The sequence below is a fragment of the Phyllobates terribilis genome, unplaced genomic scaffold, assembly GCF_046119375.1.
Source record: "Phyllobates terribilis strain yellow unplaced genomic scaffold, ASM4611937v1 Scaffold_1__5_contigs__length_1240528914, whole genome shotgun sequence".
In the NCBI taxonomy this organism is placed as follows: Eukaryota; Metazoa; Chordata; class Amphibia; order Anura; family Dendrobatidae; genus Phyllobates; species Phyllobates terribilis.
Genome location: NW_027362761.1, coordinates 759,975,372 through 759,991,994, shown reverse-complemented (window position 1 = coordinate 759,991,994; position 16,623 = coordinate 759,975,372).

Below are 16,623 nucleotides of genomic sequence, written 5' to 3'. Positions count from 1 at the left end.
GTTTCCCTCTGAGTCTTGGTACTTCTTGGATTGTACGCTGAAGAGATAGTTGGCAGTACTGTGAGCTAGACAGCTGTGTAAGGGTACGTTATACGGACCGACCAGTGGAACTAAACACCGCAGATCTAAACCGATTGGAGATCGTTTAGTAGAGTTTTGATGCGCACTGAAATATCTGTATTACATCGATTAGTCCGCATAGGCTGCCACGATGTTTTGCTCTGCACAAAAGATCATTTCAACCGATGAAAGAGCATTTTACTTGTTCATCGGGTGATCAGCAGCCTTTTTACACTAAAAGTTTATCATGACACCAACGTTCTTAAAGGGAATCTGTCAGCAGGTTTTTGCTATGTAATCTGAGATTATCATAATGTAGGAGCAGATACCCTGATTCCAGCAATGTTTCACTTACTGGACTATGTTTTGATGTTTCAGTACATTCAGTGTTTTATTAGCAGGAGATGATCACTGCAGGACAGCTGGCCTCTTCCTAGTCCAACCACACCCCCAGCACTGATTTAGCAGCTCTGTTACTATACAATGTACACCAAAAGCTGTGATGTAGATGGGGTTATACACCGCTCAGCAACTGAGCTCTGCTAGATCTGCAGCAGAGAAAACTGACTGTGACTCTCTCATAACTGCTGCACCCAGGAAACTAAGTGATATATCGCTGGAATCAGGGTCTCTGTCCCTACCTCATGCTGCTGTTAGATTAGATAGAAAAAAAACTTGCTGCTGATTCCCTTTAAGAACTCTCATTTACAATAATTTTTCAGTGTAAATGCAGCGTAAGTCACTAGCTGGTAAAGGCAGTCCTTTTCAAGTCGTACTCCCAGGCTATGTTTACTCTGGTCAGATTTACATATTGCAAAGCGAATGCTTATTTTACTACAAAGGTCTGCAGCGGAAATCTAAGGGTGATCATTGGGTTTCTGCCACAGACGTATAGCTTGAATTGCTGGGGGTTCTCATGATGATTAACCCTGTTATATATTAGGCACATGGTGGAAAAATAAAAACTCCCGGATAATCTCTTTAAGCTAATCAGCAGAGGTTGTTCTGTTGTGTGTCAACAGAGTTGCATATACTCTATTCACCATGTGATATTTTGGCACAGAATCCATGACAAAATCCTCTCCAAATCTGTCCCCTGTGAACATACCCTAAAGCTACATCTTGACTAATATCCTCTGCAGGGCTGATGTGTTTTAGGTCTGAAGCCTGTATTGAATGAGTGGATTGCTGACAGTGTCTTGACATGGCTGTCGCATACATTTCTTCACTAGCCCAGTCACTTTTCAGCTGATTGCACGTAGAATAAATGTAGTATATGATTTCAGAATAATGTTTTATGTTTAGTAAATGTTACTTTTTTCATTATTAGATTTAATGCTAATTATGCTAAATTTAAGATATGTTGTATGTGAAAAACACCCAAACCTGTTGGGGTAATTATTTCCCAAAAAGATGGCTAAATCTAGTGCATTCTAATCATGGACTAGCGGTAATGTATTTGGATAGACACATTGAATAGTCAGGCTTGGGCCTAGCTGGCTAGAGCTGATTGTCAGGATCTACTAAGATGATGCTGCACTGATGTAGAATATGATTGCAGGAATTTTCCATGTGCACGGACTCCTTCTAGATAGATGTAAAGCAGATGTTCAGGAGTCTATAAACATGCCATTTTATGGCTACTTGGCATAACAGCCTGGAGATATAAATTGCTTTAGTTTTTTCCCCTTTTGCACTTTTCTACATTTATTACATATCCATCATAAAATCTGCATTTGTTAGCATTTACTAATATCGAATATAAGGGTTTGTAACAGTCAATTTTATATAAACTTGTTGAGGGTTCACCTTTACTTAAGGAGTTGTCCACGTAAAACAAGTTATCTAAAAGATGGGTGATAATTTCCTGATCCAACCGTTGGGAGCCTCACCGATTGGCAGTTTGGGGAATTTTTATCATTTGTCCAAAATGGCTCTCCTGGGTGGACACCCAACCGCTGCTTTATTCATTCTCTATGGGGCTGTTGGAAAATGCCGAGGACAGCACTAATAAGCCCCATAAAGAATGAATGGAGCAGTGTCCGAGCATGCTCACTGCCGCACCATTCCAGTGGGGATAAAAGCTCCTCGTTTTGCCAATCGGTGCAGGTCCCAGTGGTCAGGCCTCTACCTATCAAGTTATCCTGTGGGTAGATGATAACTTGTTTTAACCAGACAGCCCCCTTTAAGTTAATGCATTTGTCATAGTTTAATTTAGAAATATTCTTTACAATGCTTTAAGGGTATATAATGTTGCACATTACTGTTTAATTTTACCTATGCAGTTTGTACAGATATACTAGTCCTTGCATGTTTAGCTCAGTGAGGCCAAAGTCCTTTTATTGTTGAGTTTACTCTGTCCTGCTGTATGTATATGTGTGTGTTTTGTGTGCCTACATTTTATATATAAAACATTCTCCACTTTAACCACAGGGGGCACTGCAGAAGCTAATTTTTTAAATAGTTTTTGTAAATATTGACTGAGCAATCTGACTTGTTCATGTGTATTACAGTAATAGACCCAGTTTACATCTGCACACCATAAATATAAAACCCCAAATAGTGATTTGCATTGGCTGCTTTTCTTTTTGAATGTGTAGCATACATATATAGTATTTAAAAGGTTGCTGTACTTTCAAGTAACTTTTCAGAATCAGCTGTAATGTAGTATGAGTACATGATGAATAACACTATATCTGGCTATCATATGACTGGTATTCTGCATTTCACCAGTTTTCCCCTCTGCAAGCTCCTTCTTTTAATTTGCAGTCCATTCTGAACTGATGGTACAAGACTAGCTGCTATATCTCCCATACACAGCTCAGCTCTCAGGGATGAGTGCCAGCTCATCGTTCCATTTATTTTAGCACATAGAGAGCAGCAGAATGGAGGACAATGTACAGCAGTGATGTTAGGTAAAAGACTCTGTATCTTCTGCCTGTTTCCTCACTCTGCTCCCCTCTCCATAGAGTATAATCGGTATTGTGACATTTCACCACAGTGAGCCTGCAGTCATTCTTGTCTGAGCGAGATAAGAGTTGAGCTATTTTTTCAGGGGGATGGGGAAGTAATAGCCGATAAGTGGGTGAAGGAAGTTGATTTCTCTTATTTAAAGGGAACCTGTCATGTCCTAGACTGCCCCCATAGCCTTGTTAGTGATGCAATGTGCATCACTAACAAGCTGTTTTCATGGAAATTGGTGCCGCTATAATGATTTTATAACATTTAATATACTTAGATCCTACCTGCCTTTTCAGTCATAGGGGCGTGCTTGTCTTATTCAGTCATGGCCGGGCGCAGCATTTACTCACTGCTGGCGCCGCCCATGTATTTGTATTCTGCACCCGGCAAGCGCAGCATTTACTCACTGCTGGTGCCGCCCATGTATTTGTATTCTGCACCCGGCAAGCGCAGCATTTACTCACTGCTGGTGCCGCCCATGTATTTGAATATTGCTCCCGGCAAGCGCTGATATTGTGGGTTTCAGGCGCACTTGTATATGTCCGGCCGCCTGCGCAGTGAGGCTGTGTGATTACCAGCTTCACTGTGCATGCGTGGGGAACATAGCGCGTCATAGCGCATGCGCAGTGAAGCTGTGTAGTTGCACTTTATTCCCTGCGCATGCGCAGTGAGGTTGTGTGATTACCAGCTTCACTGTGCATGCGCTATGATTGATGATGTGCTATGTTCCCCGTGCATGCGCAGTGAAGCTGGTAATCACACAACCTCACTGCGCATGTGCAGGGAATAGAGTGCAACTACACAGCTTCACTGCGCATGCGCTATGACTGATGATGTGCTATGTTCCCCGTGCATGCGCAGTGAAGCTGGTAATCGCATAACCTCACTGCGCAGGCGGCCGGGCATATACAAGTGTGCATGCGCCTCACAATATCAGCCCTTGCCGGGAGCAGTATTCAAATACATGGGCGGCACCAGCTGTGAGTAAATGCTGCGCCCGTCCATGACTGAATATGAAAAGCACGCCCTATGACTGAAAAGGCAGGTAGGATCTAAGTATATTAAATGTTATAAAATCATTATAGCTGCACCTATTTCCATGAAAACAGCTTGTTAGTGATGCACATTGCAATGCTATGAGGGCAGTGTAGAGGGCAGCTAGGACGTGACAGGTTCCCTTTAAGATATATTACAAAGTTTCTTATATTCGATTTATGCAAAGTGTTGAAAGTACAGTTACCATTTTAAGAAATAATGTAGGCCATAAACAGACATACTAATTTTTTTTGCCTGAAATAACCTGTATATTTGTTTGTTATATTCTGTTACATCTTTTCTGTACAGTTTATTAATGCAAGTCAGTCTTCATACTGATCTTCCTGTCTAAAATCCTTCATAGTATATCTTCATCTCCAATAATTCATGTTACTTGTAGGAACTGGAGAAATATTACATTTTTAATATTTCAGTGTAGCAATAAATGTAGTTTTTTGTAGATAAGCGGTGAGCAGCTCCTCATTTCAGACTATTTCGAACTCCTTAATTTTTGTCTATAATGTTTACCCATCATCCTTCACATTTTAGCAAATTATGCCTGGACATTAACATTTACAAGTGGGGGCAGTCACTGCAGACAGTACTTTTCAGCTATGTATTTTTACATTCTTTGTGGGGGGGTTTTAAATACTCTTTTGCTCAGACAATCATTGCATGTGTAAACTTTGGGAACCTTAACAATTTCAGTGTTTTAGCTGGTGCAGATTGAAAAAATAAATACATATATAAAAAAAGACTAGATTTGTAAAGCTAAGTTAAAGGAAACTTGTCAAATAATTCTTGCTGTGCCAACCACTGGCAGCATGAATCATAAACCTGCTCCTGCTTTACAAACCTGTATGTTTTGCTCTGAAAAAGTTGGTCGAAATTGTGGCCAGGGTTGAGATGATTAGTCCAAAACGCTAGTGCCCCACCAGTTTATTTTCCCTTCCACTCTGCTAGAATGATGGGTCTCTCCCTAAATGTATAGGTAGTGACGTGTAAGTCTAGCTGAGCGGGTGGGAAAAAGCTGACAAGAGCCTGCCTCTTGGACTAGTCGCCTTGTCCTTGGCTGAACTTCCAACTGTTTTTCTCTGAAATGCCGTAGCATTTTGTAGTAAGTCCTATATGTTGGTAATGAAGAAGCCGTTTCTGATTCATTTTGCCAGTGGGTTTGAGCAGCATGCATTATGTGGCAGCTTCTCTTTAACACATAGACAATGTATATATGGTAAGGTACGCAGACTCCTGAGGTGGCAATCTAAGCGAAACTTCTGAACACAGCACTCATTAGCATAGCTTTTTGTTTGTCACAAAATTTTTCCCAGTAGATAGCTGTTTGCGCACTTTTGCTTAATAATGTTTCAGGCACTTCTTCCATTTCAGGTAAAAAGCTTTTTCTTTGTATATTTCACTGTACTACCTGAAATTGTGTATAGGACAATGACTCCTTCAAACCGGCACTTTTAAGTTTCGGAAGTGCTTCCCACAGCGCAAATGTAATAAAATATGCTTCATGCACAAATGAATGTGTTGGGTATAGATTAGTTTGTAATGATGCCAGCTGCCATCATAGTTTGTGGCTATTCTCCGCTTTCTGTTGGTTCAGACTTTATCCAATGAGAAGTACAGAAGTCAAATCTGCGCATCATATGTATTACAATTTAGAGGCGGCTATTTTTGTGTAGTTGTTTTTGTGTTTTTCCGCATATGTATTTTCTGTAAGTGAGGGGGGGTGTGTGGTTAAATTACAGATGGTGGACTAAAAAAATAATTTCAAGGAAGATTTTGCCTCATTTGCGGCTTAAATGTTCCATTCTAACTTTTCAAGTACCATCTTTGGTGATCGTACGTAGATTTCTTTTGATATTTGTATCTGTTTTTTTGGTGGTTACATTTTCTATTGATAAATGAATTCCACTGTATTTTAAAAAGTATCCACTTGGTAAAAACTTTGTATGAATCCTGTCTACATCTAGTTTGGATCCGGTTATTCATAAAACTTGGTGCACAGAATGTCTTCCGATAGTTGTGGGGAGGTGACAGGGGTTTTGCCTTTGTCATTCTTTTTTTTTTTTTTTCAAGTGTTGTTGTGCCAGTGCTTTCATTTTGTCTCAAAATTTCATTTTTCTAGTTGTAGAATCCATTATGCAGCTACTTTTGTAAGTATATTTATTTCTGTGCATGCAGATGTTCCATTGTATATTTTTTTTTTAGTTGTGCATGTTTCTCTTCTTTTTGCTTTGTAAATTATACTGAGTGCAATATATATACTTTTTTTTTTTTTTCTTAACAAACCAAAGGTAATTATACTTTGTAGCCTTGTGTGCTAAGCAAATTTTTGGTGCAGTCTGTAATGCTGTCCATGTAATCATGTTAGGGTAAACACTATTGGCATTAGCAGAGATTGAAGTCATTTGGGTTTCTTGTAGCACAACTGTATAAATGATTGTGTGCATTTACATAGTCAATAAAAGATTCCTAAAAACAATTGTTTGTGTTATTTACATGTGAGTGGTAGTGACTTAAGGCCCCGTCACACTTGGCGACGCTGCAACGATCCCGACAACGATACGACCTGTCAGGGATCGTTGCTGCGTCGCTATGTGGTCGCTGGTGAGCTGTCAAACAGGCAGGCTCACCAACGATCAGGGGAGCAGCGACATCGTGGAAAGAATCTTTCCATGATGTCCTGCTCCTGGTTACGAGCCTGCTGAAGCAGGAGCAGGCTGGTAACTATGGTAAACATCGGGTTACTAGGGGCACACGCGCTCCTAGTAACCCGCTGTTTATCATGGTTACCACTCTGCTATGGTAAGCGGGAGGTTGCCGCTCACTTTAGCAGGCTCGTAACCATGATAAACAGCGGGTTACTAGGTGCGCGTGTGCCCCTAGTAACCCGATGTTTATCATGGTTACCAGCCTGATCGCTGCTCCCACTGGTCACACACAGCGATGTGTGCTGACCAGCGGGAGGGCAACGACCAAAAAATGGTCCAGGACACTTTGCAGCGATCAGCGACCTCACAGCAGGGGCCTGATCGCTGCAAAGTGTCACACAGAGCGACATCGCTGGTGAGGTCGCTGGTGAGTCACCAAAACCGTGACACAGCAGCGATCTCGCTACGTGAGACGGGGGCTTTACTGCACTGTTATAAAGGGTGAAAGAAAGCTTTTTGTTTGTGTATAGTCCCCTTGGGTAAATGCATGGTTATTCCAGGCCATACCCACTAGATAGCTGTCAGACGATCGTTTGGCTGACAGCCATTGTAGCCTACACTAAACCTATACAGGAGCGCTCGTTCGGTCTAGTGCTCCTGTGTATGTATGAGAAATCCACTGAGTGACACGTCGGCCAGCGACTTATCAGGGAGAACGCTGGGATCAGCATTCAGAAATCAGACATGCGCTTTTGACATCTTTGCCGACGACCAGTCAGCCGGCCGAACCCTTTTATATCTGCGGGTTCAGCCGACTAAAGTCTAATGTGTATGTAACTCTGTACAGCTTTCTTTTTTTTTTTCTTTAATCTTCTTTCTGATACCCTTTAGTTGAATTAAAGCCACTGCCCAGACCAGTTACCTCAGACATATCTGTATATAGATGACAGAATCCTCAAATAATAATAATGATCATAACCAGGACCGAAGACCGTAAAAGTAATTTAAACCTCAATGAACATGCAGGAGTCTGGTTTATTAAAATGGGTTCCTATTTTCCTTCTGCATTTGAAACTTTATTTTCCCTCTATGTTCATAAAATCAGAACCAATTTTGATATTCCACTTCAGATTCAATGTACTGATCCATAAGTGTTCTTCCAGACTACCATTATTATTGTTCAAGATTCCCTGGTGACATTGGCACCTTTTATACAGAGGGAAAAGTAGTATTGTTTATCACAGTGGAATAAAAAAAAATCATTTCTTAAAGGGAATCTGTCACCAGAAAAAAAAAACACTATTAACCTGCATATATGGGGTTAATAGCATTAATAATCTACCCAGCGCCTGCACTTAGCCAAACGCAGTGGCGAGAAGATGAACTTTTATCGCCCCAGCAGTGTTCGGGGTTCAATCACCGCTCTGAGTATACAGAGCAACGGCTGTAACTGCACCATCGAAACTGACTGACACTGGCTCTGCATTGGGGCTGGCTGCCGGTCAGGACCAGTGGCACGACTACAGCTGGCGCTCTGTATACTCTGAGACGTGACTGAAACCTGAACGCTGCTGTAGGTAATGAAGTACATTTTCTCCCCGCAGTGTTCGGCTGAGTGTAGGCGCCGGGCTGGTTAGAAAACACTATTAACCTGCAGATTAACTCCATATCTGCGAGTTAATAGTGTTTTTTCTGGTGACAGGTTCCCTTTAACAACTTCCGTTGACTTCAAAACCGCATAAATTCTTCTAGGTTCACTTGCACGCAGTTTTTAAAGGAACTCGGCAGGAATGCTGTTCAAAACATCTTGAAAAATAACCACAGATCTTCCATCTTTTCATATAATCACACATGGACTTGATGATGAGATCAGGGCTGTCTGATGGTGTAGGGGGGGGGTCATTTCAATTCCAGGACTCCTTGTCGTTCTTTACACGAATTCTTAATGACATTGCTTTGTTTGGGGGTTTTGTCTTTTGGGAGTTAATCAGAATCCTCCCCGGTGGTATTGCAAGATGGATGAGTATCTGCCTGTATTTTTCAGCATTGAGGACACCATTCATTTTGACCAAATTCCCAACTCAGTTTGTTTAAATGGAGCCCCAAACTTGCAAGGAATCTCCACCATGCTTCACTATTGGCTGCATACACTCATTATTGTACTGCTCTCCAGCCATTCAGCAACCAAACTGCCTTCTGTTACAGTCAAATGTTTCATATTTTAATTCCTCAGTTCAGAGCAGTTGTGCCATTTTCTGCATCCCAGTTCCAATGTTTTTTTCATACATAGTTAATTCGCTGGTACTTGTTTCCATTTCAAAAGTTTGGTTTTTGGCTGCAATTTCTTTCAGGAAGACTACTTCTGGTGTAGTTGGATGCCACTTGTTGCTGCCAGTTTTGTGCTGATCGCACTGCTGGATCTCTTTCGATTTCGAAGGGATGTAAGCATGATATGTCTTTCACAGCCTGCACTAAGTTTCCTTGGCTGACCACTGCATCTACTGTCAAACACATTGCCCATTTTTTGTGCTTCTTCAAAAAAGCTTGAACAGCCCATATTGAAATCTTAATGTGGTTTGAAATCTTTACCTGAGGGGTATCTTGCCTTTATAAGTAATTTTGTCTCATTGATGTGAGCAATTTTGCCATGATGTATAACAAGTGACATGAAAACAAATACTTGAAAGTGATAATATGAATTCTACAGAACCCTGATATCCATTTCAAGTCTGCCTGAGATTGCATGAAGTGACTTAACGATTTGCACAAGCCCACATCCATAGACCTATCGTTAGTCTTCAAATATGTTTAAAACAACCTTTCTGCTCAGTTCCTTCAAAACTTTGTGCAAGTGTACCTAGAAAAATTGATGCTGCTTTAAACAGTCGTGCTTCTAATCTACGTTCCCTACTCTCATACCTTCCTGCCGCTGTCTTCTTCTATCACCACTGCTGCCATTGGTCTCCAGCAGTTTGTGTCCTGCCGGATCGCTCCAGTGTTTCATGGATACAGCTATATGGATGACTTCGAAACACATTGATGATAACCTGCATACAACGTGTATCAGTGGCGCAGTTAACCCACTAATTTCCAATATTGATTTTCATCAGATTCCACTCTTGGGTTTGCAGCAGCTGACCTTTTTGAGCTACTACAGTCGTTGTGTATCACACACAGGGCCGCCCTTACTGCCCATACTACTGTATGGGGCCCGGTGACCAGAACAAAAAAGAGAGGGCCCCGGCCCTCCCTCTCTGCTTCTGCTCACCGGGCCTCAGGGGCGCACAGTTCAAATCATAAATACATGCAACCCGGCGGCCGGAAATATGCGCTATACCTTTAAACCGCCGCGGGGTGCATCATGGTCCTGACGCAGGGATGCCGCCGGTCACGTGACGCGCACACAACACATCCACCACAGACCGCGGTGCATCCATCAAGTGGACTGGGGATCGGGAGTAGGGACGGCGGGCGGGTCGCATCAGCAGCTGCGGCAGCAGGCAGAGTGTGTGGTGAGGGGGTGCCTGGCTTGGTCTGTGAGGTCTGAGAGAGGGGGTGCGTGCCTGGCTTGGTCTGAAGGGGTGCGTGCCTGGCTGGCCCTGTGAGGCCTGGGGGGGGGTGCGTGCCTGGCTGACCCTGTGAGGCCTGGGGGGGTGCGTGCCTGGCTGGCCCGGGGAGGCCTGAGGGGGGGTGCGTGCCTGGCTGGCCCTGTGAGAGGGGTGTGAAACCCTGTGAGGGGGTGCCACGCCCTGTGGACAAGGACAACCAAGAACAGCCGACGATTGCGTGTCAAGAAGGTGCCAACCAGAAGGTAGGAACATGAATGGTTGACAAATAGGGTGCCCCCCCTTCTATTTTTACTCTTGACTACTATATTTTTTGTTACATTATCACAGAGTTATGTTATGGGGTGTACGTATATTCTAGAACTTATAGATTTTTTTTTAACCCCTTCATGACCGGAGCATTTTGCATTTTCGTTTTTTGCTCTCCTTCTTCCCAGCGCCGTAACTTTTTTATTTTTCTGTCAATATGGCCATGTGAGGGCTTACTTTTTGCAGGACAAGTTGTACTTTTGAACGACACCATTGGTTTTACCATATCGTGTACTGGAAAAAATGTGCAATTTCACAGTTGTATCTTTTTTTTTTTTTCACTAAATGCTAAAGCTGACCTGCAATTATTATTCTCCAGGTCATTATGAGTTCGGAGATACCAAACATGTATAGGTTCTCTTTTTTTTTTTTTTTTTTTTTATTTAAGTGGTGAAAAAAAATCCAAAGTTTGGTTTAAAAAAAAAACAACAAAAAAAACAACGCCATTTTCCGAGGCCTGTAGCGTCTCCATTTTTTGTGATCTGGGGTTGGGTGAGGGCTTATTTTGACTGTGGAAGGTTCGAGGGGTGGAGGCTGGGCGGAGTCTCAAGGGAGACCCCAAAATTTTAGCAGTATGGGGCCCCGAAATTCCTAGTGGCAGCCCTGATCACACAACCTCATCAGGTGAGCACCACCTCGCGCCGTTATCCTCCACCACCGGATAAGACCCTATTGCTCTTTTATTGTTCTTCCAGCATAGTCCCTAATGATGAATATAGCAGAGTTGTATTATTAGTCTAGAGATGACAATTCACATGAGATCAACTACTACCTAACTCTTCAGCTCTGTAAACAAATTTCACAAACTTATCTTATTGCCTCTTCACTTAACCCCTTAGTGATGGAACCAAACCTTAATTACAGAGCCCCATTTTTTTAAATCCGATGTGACCCTTTATGTGGTGATAATGCTAGAATGATTCAACATGTCCAAGTGATTCTGAGATTGTACCGTAGCAGGTTTTAGAAGTCATTTTTGATTGTCTTGCTTTTTTTTTTTTTTTTTTTTTTTTTTTTTTTTTTTTAATATAAAAAATTTTCATAAAAGTTCAGATATTAATTTTAGATTGTTGAATGTTTACACCCATAAACCAGATAGTCATACCACACAAACTAGTTAATAGACATTTCTCATATTTCTACTTTGTCAGCGTCATTTGTCAAATTTTTTATTTTGTTAGGATGTTTAGAAGGGTTAAAGTTTAACACATTTCTTTTTTACCGAAATTGACAAATCATTTTTTTTACAGACCTATTCAGTGTTGAAGTGACTTTGAGGAGTCTATAAAGTGAAATAAAACAAAACAAAAGTGGTACCATTAAAAAAAAAACCTCCAAGTTATGTAAAACGGCTTTCACGAAGTTTGTTAACCCTTCCTGGGCTTCACAGAAATTAATGCAAAGTGGAATGAAGATTTTAATTTTTTTGCACTAAAATATTGATTAAGCCCCAAATTTGTCATTTTCACAAATTTGTTACTTTTCCCGATCATGGCTGTATCCCATATGTGGTCAAAAATTAACTTTACCCCAGTCTTCTACAGTCTAAGGCCACAGCCCCACTATCAGTATTCAGTCAGTATTTTTTCTCAGGAGTGGGAGCCAAAACCAGGTGAGGAACAATCAGAGAAAAGGTATAATAGAAACAAGTCACCAATTCCGCATTTATCACCCACTCCTGGTTTTGGCTCCCACTCATGAAAAAAAATACTGACCAAATACTGATAGTGGGGCCATGGCCTAATGCTGATTCCAGCAATACTACGGCGCTTAAAAGAGATCCCAGATCTAGTCATTAAAGGTCCAATCTGGCATCTACGAGTATTTGGGCTTCACTTGACTAGTGGGGCCGTGGCCTAATCCTTATACTTCTTGCAAAGTTATTTTCTCAGAAATAATGGAGAAAAATAACTAAAAAAAAAAGACTCCTCTATGATGTGGCCAGTTAAATGGCTAAAAAAATTCACCACAGTCTGTTATACTTTGAGAAATAAAATTAAAAATCTGTAAATTAAACATAGTTTTGTAACTTGCAAGCTGTTTATCTGCTTGTATTAAAAAAAAAAAAAAAAAAAAAAACCTAAACGTGATAATTGATTGGCAGCACTACTCCCTTGTTTCCACCAAACCTACATGCTTCCCTGTATCCACCACTGGAGGGACATGCAAAGCTTAGCTGTCCAGTCTTTTGCAGTATCACCAAGAACTGTTTGTAGCAGTCATCATGCACTACATGTACTTTATGCAATGTGCTACCAGCATCTATGAGGTCTAGGTGCTGGGCATTATGTGAAAGCCTTGCAAGGTGGGGGCAAAGACTGAGAATTGTAACAACTGGTAGTGATGTATAGGTACTGGTCAAGTGATGGTTCATAATGTAGTACACTTGGGATAAGGACTTGGGGGTACCTCAGGAACTGCTGACCATTCTATGATCAGCATGGGGGCATGACATTGTCTTGTAGATCAAGAGGGGACACAGACAGAAGATGGTCCCTGTGCAAGAACAATATATGGGCACTTTGCAGTCCAATAGCTCATCATAATGCACAATTCCACTTGTTTTGGATGCGGCAGTCAGTCCCCTTACCTCTTGGGCCGCTGGCCACCTGCACAGGTTGCACCAATGGTATGTCCACCAGTGTTGTGGATCATTCATTTTGGCCAGTAGCGTAGCTACCGGGGAGGGGCAGAGGGGGCAGTGGCCGATACAGTTACACTCCTGGGCAGAGCAGGGAGACTTTATGCCCCTGCACTGCCTGGCGACCGCTATGGGGCCCTTGAGCAAGAGGGGGGGCCCCCGGTTCCAGCACCGGGTCCCCCTGCCCGTCACAGCAAGTTAACTGATGAGAGAGGGTGTACGACGCTCCCTCCCCTATCAGTCCCCTCTTCAGCTGACATCATTACTTGGCGCCCGGCCCGCTGTTCTGAAGATGTGCAGGTGCTCGGAGCAGGGAGGGAACGAGGAGGAGAGGTGAGTATTGTGTTTATTTTTTGCTGGGGGGGGGGGGGGGGGGGGGCTTTATACTACAGACTCTGCCTATGGGGGGGGGGCATTATACTACAGACTCTGCCTATGGGGGGGGGGGCATTATACTACAGACTCTGCCTATGGGGAGGGAGCATTATACTATATTGAGGATTATGGTGCATTATACTATATGTAGGCTATTTATACAGTGTGGGGGATTACATTTAGGGTCATACAGTGTGGGAGATAGTGTGGGGGCCATCATAAAATGTGGGGTCTTTGTGCAGTGTGGGGGCCATCATACAATGTGGGGTCTTTGTGCAGTGTGGGGGCCATCATACAATGTGGGGTCTTTGTGCAGTGTGGGGGCCATCATGCAATGTGGGGTCTTTGTGCAGTGTGGGGGCCATCATACAGTGTTGGAGCCATCAGTTTGGAGGCTACTAAGGGGTCAGTATACTGTGTCGGGGGTACTATACAGTGAGGTGGCTTTATACTGTGTATAGGAGAGCATCATACTCTGTAGAGGGGAGCTGTACATGGGGGGGAGACTCAGGACATTATTAAATGTTAAGTGGGCACTTATCGTTATAGGGGAACTCAGGTTATTATGACTGTCAAAGGGGCACACAGAGGGCACGATTACTTTCTAGGGGGCAAAATGTGGGCACTGTTTTCTAGGGCACTTGCAGAGAGGGCATTACTATGAGGTTTGTTTTACCATCTAGAGGGCGCACAGTACCACACAGCAGGTGAAGTAATAGGGACACATACGGCAACAGAGGCTCAGTATTGGGGTATCAGCAGGATGAGGTGTTTGTGCAGGTTGGGACTAGATGTGGACGGGGCCTGAAATGTAAGGAGTCAAATATGCCTTTGCTGTGATCTCTGCAGACCTGAGACTCTGAGTCCTGGATGGAGGAGTTGTCGTGTCGGTCTGGGTCAGATGGAAAAGACGGCAAAAGTGAACAATTTAATCAGAAAGAACGTCAGCTGTAAGTTACTATATATAACTGTGCTGTGATCTCTTATATGTTCTGCAGGACTGGCATCTAATATATGTCACCATATGGCGGTAATATCAGTGCTGGTCTTTGTATAGAGATTATTTTTAGTAACAGAGCGGTCATCTGCTGAGATTCTCCTACATCCACTATCTGGGTGCGCCACCATAGTTGTAATCAGGGTTACCTGGTTAGGGGCCCACTCAGAAGTTTTGCCCGCCCCCTACCCCCCGACCCCTCCGCCCTGAACCAATACCCTAGCTACACCTCTGATTTTGGCCATGACCGTATTGAAACTGGGAACACCGGGAATTATGGCAACTCACAGGACATTAGTGCTGGTGGTAAACATTTCCATAATCACTGTGATAACTGCACCTGAAAGAATATCGTGGTGATTATGCTAGGGTCCACATAGGATACACTGGACCCCAGCGATATGTTTAGCAGCAGGAGCTGATGAAATATACTGTAGGTTCGGCCGGCGACACCTGGTCCACTGAAGGCTACTCTGAGCCCCTCTGTTATGGAGCACACAGTCCAATTGTTGACTTGGGCTGTATGGCTTCCTATGCCCTGTGACACACGTAGCTAGAGTGTTGAAAAATGTAAGTCACATAATACTATTTCAGAGTTCTTTAGAATTGCAGAATTTTGCTGCCCACACAACTACAGGGCATTGCCCTTGCTTTAGCTGCGTAGATGAAGCAGTCACATTGTCTGCTGGTTCCCTATTGTGGTCAGCATCCAGCAGATGTGATGTAATGTTAAGTCAATATCTTAGCAGCAAACAGTGTCATACGTTCCCCATAGGGTCCTAATGGAAAAAGAAAAACAAGGCAGTGACATCTGTATAGGAAAGTGCAATTCGCAATTCCTAACAAGTTTAGAGTCTCAAGGGTGGATCGGTATTTCCTTGAATTTATTGTACACCAACTGGCTCTTTTGGATGAATAAACTGGCAATATATTTATGCGGGGGCATTTATGCATATAGCATTTATGCATACTTTATCGAAGTGCCATAGTTTATCAAAGTGCCACAGCAGTTAGATGTGGCAGTTGGACAGGGCAGGAGACAGGTAAGACATGCAAGACAATTAAACAAACTTGCTTCCAGGTCATCTGTTTTGCAAACAGTATTCCCCATTTGTATTTGTGCCATTTACGTTCTGGCTGCTGCAATCATCCACATTCACTGTTCTCCCACAAACTCGGCACAATTCATCCATATTAATCCCTCTCTCCTCTCTTCTCCGATGTACAGCTGTCATGCTCTCTTCACAATGTTATACCACACAGATCCATTCATTCCCACCATACAATACAGGAAACGCTCTCACAAATCACTCAACCATCTACTCACTCTCTGTATCTTCCTTCTCTTAGTCGCAGGTGATATTTCCCCTAATCCAGGACCCTCCAGTAATAGTAACACTAACTCTTTCCCTTTTACATTCAGAAACCCTGCTAATCTCATTAATATTCCCTGCATATCTTCTGTCTCATTCAACTGTGCCCTTTGGAATGCGCGCTCAGCATGTAATAAACTCTCTTACATCCATGACTTTTTCCTCTCTAATTCCCTCAACCTTCTGGCTCTCACCGAAACCTGGATCTAGCAGTCAGACACCACCGCCGCTGCAGCTCTCTCCTATGGTGGCTTACACTTCTCTCATACCCCGAGACCTGACAACAGATCAGGTGGAGGTGTTGGTCTGCTTCTTTCAACAAAATGTACTTTTCAGGTTATCCCACCAGTACCCTCCCTTATCTTCCCTTCTTTTGAGGCCCACACAGTCAGACTCTACCAGCCCTTCTCCCTGCGAGTGGCGGTTGTCTATCGCCCTCCAGGTCCCTCCCATCAGTTCCTGGATCACTTTGCTGCCTGGCTTCCTAATTTTCTATCCTGTGACATCCCCACTCTAATCATGGGAGATTTTAACATCCCAATTGGCGATTCTCTTTCCCCATCTGCCGCTCATCTTTTATCCCTAACCTCCTCCTTCGGCCTTTCACAGCTTGCTAATTCTCCTACACATGAAGACGGGAACACAT